This window comes from Vombatus ursinus, unplaced genomic scaffold (assembly GCF_900497805.2).
Source record: "Vombatus ursinus unplaced genomic scaffold, bare-nosed wombat genome assembly UNPS02009918.1, whole genome shotgun sequence".
NCBI lineage: Eukaryota > Metazoa > Chordata > Mammalia > Diprotodontia > Vombatidae > Vombatus > Vombatus ursinus.
The window spans coordinates 6,867,142-6,875,569 of record NW_020949696.1 but is presented as its reverse complement, the minus strand read 5'-3'; the positions used below and the strand labels follow the sequence as shown (position 1 = coordinate 6,875,569).

At 44.6% G+C, this 8,428-nt stretch overlaps 1 long non-coding RNA gene across 2 annotated transcripts in view; it reads left to right on the top strand.

Moving 5' to 3' along the window:
- The first annotated feature begins 5,117 nt into the window (after positions 1-5,117).
- Positions 5,118-8,428, top strand: part of LOC114036543 — a 9,850-nt gene continuing 6,539 nt past the window's right edge. For both annotated transcript variants that reach the window (XR_003568339.1, XR_003568340.1), the window contains exon 1: positions 5,118-5,222. This is a non-coding gene — a long non-coding RNA (uncharacterized LOC114036543). The remainder of the gene's footprint in view (positions 5,223-8,428) is intronic.

Below are 8,428 nucleotides of genomic sequence, written 5' to 3'. Positions count from 1 at the left end.
TGTCTTTCGCAAGTACTGCAGAGCTGGGAAGAGTTGGGGTGGGGCAGCTGCTGGGAAATGGGAAAGGCTGGGGACACCTCCCCCAAAGAAAGGCTCCCCCATTCCTTCCACCTCCCATTCACAGGACCCCAAGGCCGGGAAGGTGGGATTCCCATCTTTGCCGGGCGTCTGACACTTCTTGGCTGGATTGGCTGAAACCATTGACTTCTCCTGGGCCACTCTCACGTCTTCCATTAGGTTGAGATGTAGCCCCTATTATTTTCCCCTCTCTCTGCCATTGCTCTCCCAGCTCATTTCTCGATTCCTCAGGGCTCCCCTCCAAGTTTTTCATTTCAGGTATGTTTCCACGCAAGGCCCCCAGGACAGGTCTATTTCAGTAAGTCTCTCAGATCCCCTAGCATCTTAGGAAAAGGACATTCCTCCAGAGAGATCCTTACTATACTTGTGAGTTGGCAGTGAAATGGAGTTTACTTAACTTTGGACCTAAACAACTCCATCTTACTTTAAAGAGGACTGTAGTAGCTTTCTGAGAAAGTAAAATAGGTAACAATGATATTTCCCTATACTCTATATCATAACTCTGGATCAGAGCAGGAGAGAAGGCCCCACCGCCTGTACCTCCCTCTTCAGCCAGCCTCTCCCAGTTCAAAATTGTCTTTTTCTCACATATCTAATCTGCTGCCTGGTATTGTCAATTTGAATAGATATTTATTTCTATAGGCATCCAGGTACAATGGATAGAGGGCAGGGCCTTGAGTCAGGAAGGCCTGAGTTCAAATACGGCTTCAGGCACTTACCAGCTGGGTGACCCTGAGCAAGGCACTTAACCCTGTTTGCCTCAGTTTCCTCATCTGTAAAATGCAGATAATAATAGTACCTACCTCCTAGACTTGTTGTGAGGGTCAAATAAGATAAAATATTGTAAAGCACTTAACACAGTTCCTGGCACATACAAATGCTAGTTGTTATTACTATTTTGGTGAGAATGAAAATCTCCTTTGGAGAAGGGTGAAGGGAGAGGAGGCTATTCTACCTCCCATTGAGCCACACACAAGGACAGGCCCTTGCCATGTGTGGGCCCTTCTCTAAACATGGGATTCTATAGTGCTACATTATTATTAATTATCACTAGCTAAGTGATCCTGGGCAAGTCACTTAAATGCTCTCTGCCTTAATTTCCCCAACTATAAAATGGGTATAATAGCACCTCTTAGTTTTGAGGACCAATGAGATAATGTAAAGTATAATGTATAATGTAAAGATAAATATAAAGTGCTTAGCACAGTGCCTGGTACATTTATTGCTGAGTCACTTCAACTGTGTCCTACTCTGTGTGACAGCTTTTCTTGGCAAAGATATTGGAATGGTTTGCCATTTCTTTCTCCAGCTCATTTTACAGATGAGAAAACTAAGGCAAACTCAGTTAAGTGACTTGCCCAGGGTCATACAGCTAGTAAGTATCTGAGGTCAGATTTTAACTCAGGTTCTCCTAACTCTAGGCCCAGCATTCTATCCACTTTGCTACCTAGTATATTTTAGGTATTTAATAAATGTTTGCTTTTTCCCTTTAGCTGTACCATGTGTCACTTACATCTTGTACCATATATCACCTACATCTTTTTAAAGGAGACATTTATTAACTGTGAGTTTTTTTCTCCATGCTCTCATATATTCCTATATCGTATTAGTATATATCAGAATATATATATATGTATATATCAGAATAAAGTAAGTATTTCCTTTTTTTCTGTATAAAAGAAGACCCATAGGAAAATCAAGTAAAGTTTGTACTCAAATATATTACAGTTACCCTTCCACATTGTGACTTTCCCATCTTGGTTTCAATATATCACAGGTCGGCATAAGAAATTAAATGGGAATTTTGGGGGAGTTTTGTGGAAGCTTCAGACGACACGATGGCCAGCAGATGACATCGAAAAGGTTTAGAAACTTAGAAATGCATAAAGTAGATGTATGGTATTATATAATATCAACACATTTTCTTTTTTAGGTGTGAAGGGAGGGCCAAAAAATTTTACATGGATTTTCAAGATTGCAAGGGTACTACACCCCTAACTCCCCGAGATGTGGAAGGGATAAGTGTTATCTCTCTGTGTTCATCTCCCTTGCATCACACACTAAAAATCTGTTGTCTAGCAACTGTCTTAGAATTTTTCTTTCAGGTATCAGAATATTAAAATTATTATTTTCATGGAAGCCTCCTAGAGACAGTGTGCTAAGTAGCTTAAATGGAAGAATTTCAGGTCCCGGGCCGATGGAATCGGGGGACAGGTGCATCTTCCATCCCACCAGGTAGACAGCCCTGATCATCGGTCTTGAACCCTGAACATTATGTGTTGATTAGAGAAACAATGAAACTGTCTGGGGAATTCTGGGCTATCTCTTAACTCCCAGGCCAAAGTGAATTGCAAAGGATATGGAGATGAAAACAGGGAGCAGGAGACAAAGAAACAGGGAAACTTCCGTCTACCTCACAGTGTCCAGAGAGCATCTCCAAACTACTGGGTGAGGGGGCCTTAACCTAGGCTGGCACCCCTCACCCCAGGACTTCTCTTAACCATGAGCCCCCAGGCCTACCAAGATATCACACAAAGAAATCCTAGAAGCTATCCATCTATTTAGAGACTACAGACCATCTCACCTGGAAGGAACCTCCAAATATAGAATGTCACCGCCAGAGGCTACTTTAGGATGTAGAACATAGAATATCAGAGCTAGAAGGGGCATGAGAATATAGAATGTTAGAGCCTGAAGGATTCCAGGGGTAGAACCTTCGGCCCTGAGGTCACATGTGGCCCTCTAGGTCCTCAAGTACTGCCCTATGACTGAATCCTTGTGAAGTTTGGATTCAGTCAAAGGGCCACACTTGAGGATCTAGAGGGCCACATGTGGCCTCGAGGCTGCAGGTTCCCTATCCCTGGATTAAGCAATCAACAAATACATATTAGATGCCTTCTATATGCCGGGCACTGTGCAAGGATTGAGGATATAAGTACAAAATATGAAACCATTCTTCCTCACAATGGACTTAACATTCTGACGGGATAGACAATTACATGTAGGATACTACACAGATATAAAGTCAATAATACAAAGCAATTTAGGAGAGAGGGAACTCGTTGGGGAAGGGGGTCAAACTGGGAAAGCTTCATGTGGAAGATGGTGCCTGAGCTGGATCTTAGAGGAAGACAGAGAGGCCGAGGAAAGGAGGAAGTGCGTGCGTTCCAGGCATGGTGGCAGCCCAGTGCATCTTAGAACATGGAAAATAGAACGTTAGCGCTGACAGCAATATTGTATGATGAACAGCTGTGAGTGACTTTGCTATTCTCAGCAATACAATGACCCAAGTCAATCCCAAAGAATTAATAATGAAGCATACTATCAACCTCCTGAGAAAGAACTGATATTGTCTGAACACAGACTAAAGCATGCTTAAAAAAAGGGAAAGGAAATAGAATGTTAGAGTTGGGAGGGACTTTAGAATATAAAATATCATAGCCGTAGACCTTAGAATGAGTAACACCAAGGCCCCTGAGATTAGAACATGGTCTATCAGAGCTGGGAGAGACCTTGGAGATTATCTGATTCAACACCTCATTTTCCAGAGGAAGAAACCAGGGCCCAGAGAAGGCAATTAACTTGCCCAGGGTACACAGTGAGTAAGTGGCAGATCTGGGCCTGGAACCCGGGTCTTCTGAGTCTTAGCCCAGTGTTCTTGTCTCCCCGGTGGGCTAATGATTCACTATCCTTAGTTGTGAAGAACTGGAGAAAAGCAGATACACCCTTGGCCACCTCTGACTACAGAAAACTTTGCTCTGAGCGGCCTAACCTGAGATCTGGATCCTCCTCCCAGTTCTGCCACCTACTTGTCCTTCCTATGCTTTTTTTGGGGGGGGGGGCCTAGGCAATGGAGTTAAGTGACTTGCCCAAGGTCACACAGCCAGTAAGTGTTATGTGTCTGAGACCAGATTTGACCTCGGGTCCTCCTGACTCCAGGACCTGTGCTCTATCCACTGAGCCACCTAGCTGCCCCTCTATGCTTTTCTCTTCAACAAGATGGGGCAGTCATATTAGATGACCTGCAGCACTGTTTCAAGCTATTCTGTTCTCTGAAACTATGGTTGCCCGGGGACAGGAGGCAGGATCACATAATGGGATAGACTCAGAAAATGGGGTCGGGACTGACCTGGGTTCAAATTTCAGCTCAGGTATTTACTAGCTGTGGGATCCTGAACAATGTCACCCCAATGCTACCAAGGCAGATCAAAGGATGCTGTCAGCAGAGCAATACTTGTACATAGTAATAATAACAGCCAATGGGCAGCTAGGTGGCGCAGTGGATAGAGTACCAGCCCTGGAGTCAGAAGGACCTGAGTTCAAATCTGGCCTCAGACCCTTAACACTTATTAGCTGTGTGACCCTGGGCAAGTCACTTAACCCCATTGTCTGGCCCAAATAATAATAATATTAGCAAAAAAAAAAATTAAAAGTAATGATTTCAGTTAAATTATCTGCCCTATTATTGTGGTTTAAGTAGCTAGCTCTTATAGAGTGCTTTAAGGTCTGCAAAGCACTTTACAAATATTATCTCATTTGATCCTAATAACAACCCTGGGAGATCAGAAAGGAAATAAGCTTTTATTAAATGCCTACTATGTGTCAGGCACAATGCTAAGTACTTTACAAGCAGCAGCTCCTTTGATCCTTACACCAACCTTGGGAGATAGGTGCTGTTATGATCTCCATTTAACACTTGAGGAAACTAAGGTGGACAGGAGTTAAGTGGCTTGCCCAGGGTGACACAGCTGCTAAGTGTCTGAGGCTGGATTTGAACTCAGGTCTTTCTGACACCAGTCCCAGTGCACTATCTGCTGCAGCACCTGGCTAGTGATAAAAAGAAATCTTGTTAGGCATTGTGGGCCACTTGAGATATCTGAGCCTCAGCCTATCTATAAAATGGGCACAATAATACTTTCATTGTCTACCTCACCGTAATTACTGAGCCCCACACATGGACACACCCTCCCTTACATATATAAGTGAGCTATTATTTTTATTATCATTGTCATTATTATTATTGGGCCTTTTCCAGGGACTGCCCAACAATTCACTCAGGACTAGCTTGGGAGACACTGAAAGCCTGGCTGCTGATTTGGTTTTCTCTCCCTGGCACCAACATCAGAGAACTCGCCCCAGTTCTGGTAAGTACTTGGAGGCTTCCCCGCCAGGGGGTGGTTCCCAGCAGTGGGCAGGAGGATCGATGAGTGGCCAACTGTTCCCGAACAGGGGCTGCAAAACCTTCGGCAGAGGGAAAGAGGAAGGAGAGCCATGTCTTCTAAGCCCAGTGTAAAAGCTGAGAAGTTCAGCGCTCTCGGTGAGATTCAGCTGATGGTTTACTCTCACCAGCATGCCTTGAATTGAATAAATACCTATTTAACGGAGGCAGGACAGTGGCAGAGGGGGAGAAACAATGGGCTGGAAGTTAGGAGTCTTGGGCTCCTGTCTTGGCACTGCTATTTACTGGCCAGAGGACCCCAGGCAAATCACTTTCCCTTTCTTATCACTCTTTCCTTATCTGTCAATAAGGAGATTGGACCAGATGATCTTGACAGTGCTAATATTCCATGTTCTATGTTGCAAGGGCCCTCCTAGAGCTGATATTCTATGTTCTAGGCTCTTTTCTGGACTACACATTCTATGTTCTAAATGTCCCTTCTGACTCTAACATTCTTCATTTCTTCTATTTCTGTAAGGGCCTTTTTTAGCTCAGATACTCTGTGTCCTGAGGGCCGTCCCTAAGTCAGACATTCTATGTTTTGTCATGAAATAGGCTCTCTAGGTTACTCCCTCAATTTAGCAATTGAATTCAGTAGTTAGGCAGTGACCACTCTAGCTGTGAGTGGTAGCTCCTACCACTCTAACGCCTAAGCTCTAATAAGTGTGTTTCCCATTAACGATTAGTCACTAGAAGAGAAGCAGAGCCAAGATGGCAGAGTAGAAGGAAGAAGAACAACGAGCTCCCCTCCTCATCACCCTCTCATCCCACCCCTGCCCCCAAAGTCCTCCAAACAGATCTAGAAAATGCACCAGACTGAATCCTAATTGGGAAATTTAAGAAAAAAAAAATCACAGTGAGTCATTTTTTTTTTTCCAGTCCAGATCAACATAGGAAGATATATAAAAGAGGTCTGTGGACACTGGAAATTAGGTCTGACCAGGAACAAGATTCAGCAGTGCACTCAGAGCATTGCAGTGTAGGGAGAGACTGGGCACCAGGGCAAGAAGAGATCTCAGATCTGGACCAGATTTATAGGGAAGCCTGATGAGCTTTCAGCACCATCAGCACCACCGTGGCACCCAGATCCACAATGGAATACTGAATCAGGATGTGGGAACACATGCCACCCAGCAGCTTTGTCACTATCCAGTTCCAGGTCACAGGTCTAGGGTGGCCTGAAGAAGGCCGCGCCAGAGGTAGCATTCTGGAATAAGGAGCAGTCTCAGACCCTAAGCTGTGTACCCAGAAAGGAGAAAGCTCGGAAGCAAGCAGCAGCGAGGTGGCTTAGACCTCACCAAGGGCAAAGCAGGGACTCAGTTTCAGCTTCTAGCCCAGCCAGCAGAGGAATAACCAGGGCAAGAATCTCAGACCGAAGTGGATTCTCCAGTTTTGTTTTGGGTTTTTTTTTTTTGTTTTGTTTTGTTTTTTTTGCTCTGAATTAGCAGAACTTCCCAGTTGACTGACAGTGGCTGAGTCCAGCAGATTTTACTGTTGCTCAGACCCAAGCCCAGGTCAGACACTTGCAAAGCTTAGACCATGACGGCTGCAATCAGACCATGCCCTAGATTAGACCGCTTGGGGAATGCTGAAAGCCCTGAGCTTGAGCTGTCTTTGACATCCTGGAACAAGAAAATATTCAATACCCCAAGAAAGTAGCATCAGGACAAGGCCAGAACTTTCCTCCACAAGTGCTGTAGTGCTCAGCCCTAACATCAAGTTTGGAGTCATTTTACAGATGAGAAAACTGAGGCAAATAGGGTTAAGCGACTTGCCCACCATTACACAGCTAGTAAGTGTCTGAGGTTGGATTTGAACTCAGGAAGATGAATCTTCCTCACTCAAGGCCCTAACTGTCTCCTAGCTGTCCTGCCTGGCACATGGTAGGTGCTTAGTAAGTGTTCTCCTCTCTAAAATGCTACTGCCTAGCTGATAAATGCTCATATTTTTCTACTGCTTTTAAACTGACCTAGAATCCTTGCCTGATTGTGAGATCCTTAAGGACCACGGATCCACAGAATAAGGTTCGCCTGCTGGCCTAGAAACTCTGACTAATCAACCCCAAGCACTTAATCTCTTTTCTTGGGAACCTCACACTTACCCAGGGCTTAACTGATCCTGTTTCTTTAATCTCTGAGTCTCCTTGTCCTATTATTGGGTGAGGTTGGGATTTCACTTGGATTGTCTAGCCAGTGGCAAGGTTCCATGGAAAAATCTGGTTGACACGTGTTGTTGCAGGGACCCAGAGAAATTTTAGCGTGACCCATGTGCAAAGACACTCTTGGAGATTTTGTCCAGGTCTCCAGTTGCATTCTCCATGTGTTTTAAGAATCACGGGAGAAAAATTGTGGATGTTCTCTGTTGTTGCAGGGACCCAGAGGAATTTCATTCCATTAAACCTGCTTTGTGAGTGGGAGTTCACAGTAGGGAGTGGGGTGGGAGAAGAGCCTTAGCGGAAGAAGAAAAGGGTGAAGTGTCCCTCCCCTCCACTTCAGCCAATGATAGTTACCTGAGGGGGTGTATGTGGGAGGGATTCCCTCCTGTTGACCCCAGGTTCTAATCCCTTCTGGGAGAGCTCCACGTGGCCTGGGAAGCTATAGGAATCATTTCCTTATGAGATAGGAAGATGGATTTCCTAAAAAAAAAAAAAAATCTTTGTTGCCTTTTTGAGCTCCGGGTTGCTGCAGTTTCATGGTATGTTATCGGGGTCTTCTCAAAGAATTCAGAGTAAGACCACCTCTAATCCAAGCATAGGCATTTGTTGAGGATTGACTCCTCAAGAGGAAGCAGTGACTTCAGTGAAAGCAAGATGAATTTTTACAGGGTAAAGATGCAATTACATAACAGAAATTATGAATATTAAAAAAGCAGGAGGGATTTGTTAAGGGATTAGATAACGGGGAGGGGTCCCTTCTATGGTCCAGTGGTCAAACATCCTGGTCATGCTGCTTTCTAATCGGCTAGCTACTGTGGTCCTGTCTGGTAAAGATGGATACTTAGGTATTGTGGTCCTGTCTTGGGCTAAAATGGATGATGTGATTGTGGCTGAGCGCAAAGACACACCTGTTCAAATAGGTGAATTGGATCTGGGGGCAGTGACTAGTTAGGGGCAGTGGCTATATTTAGTCTGGG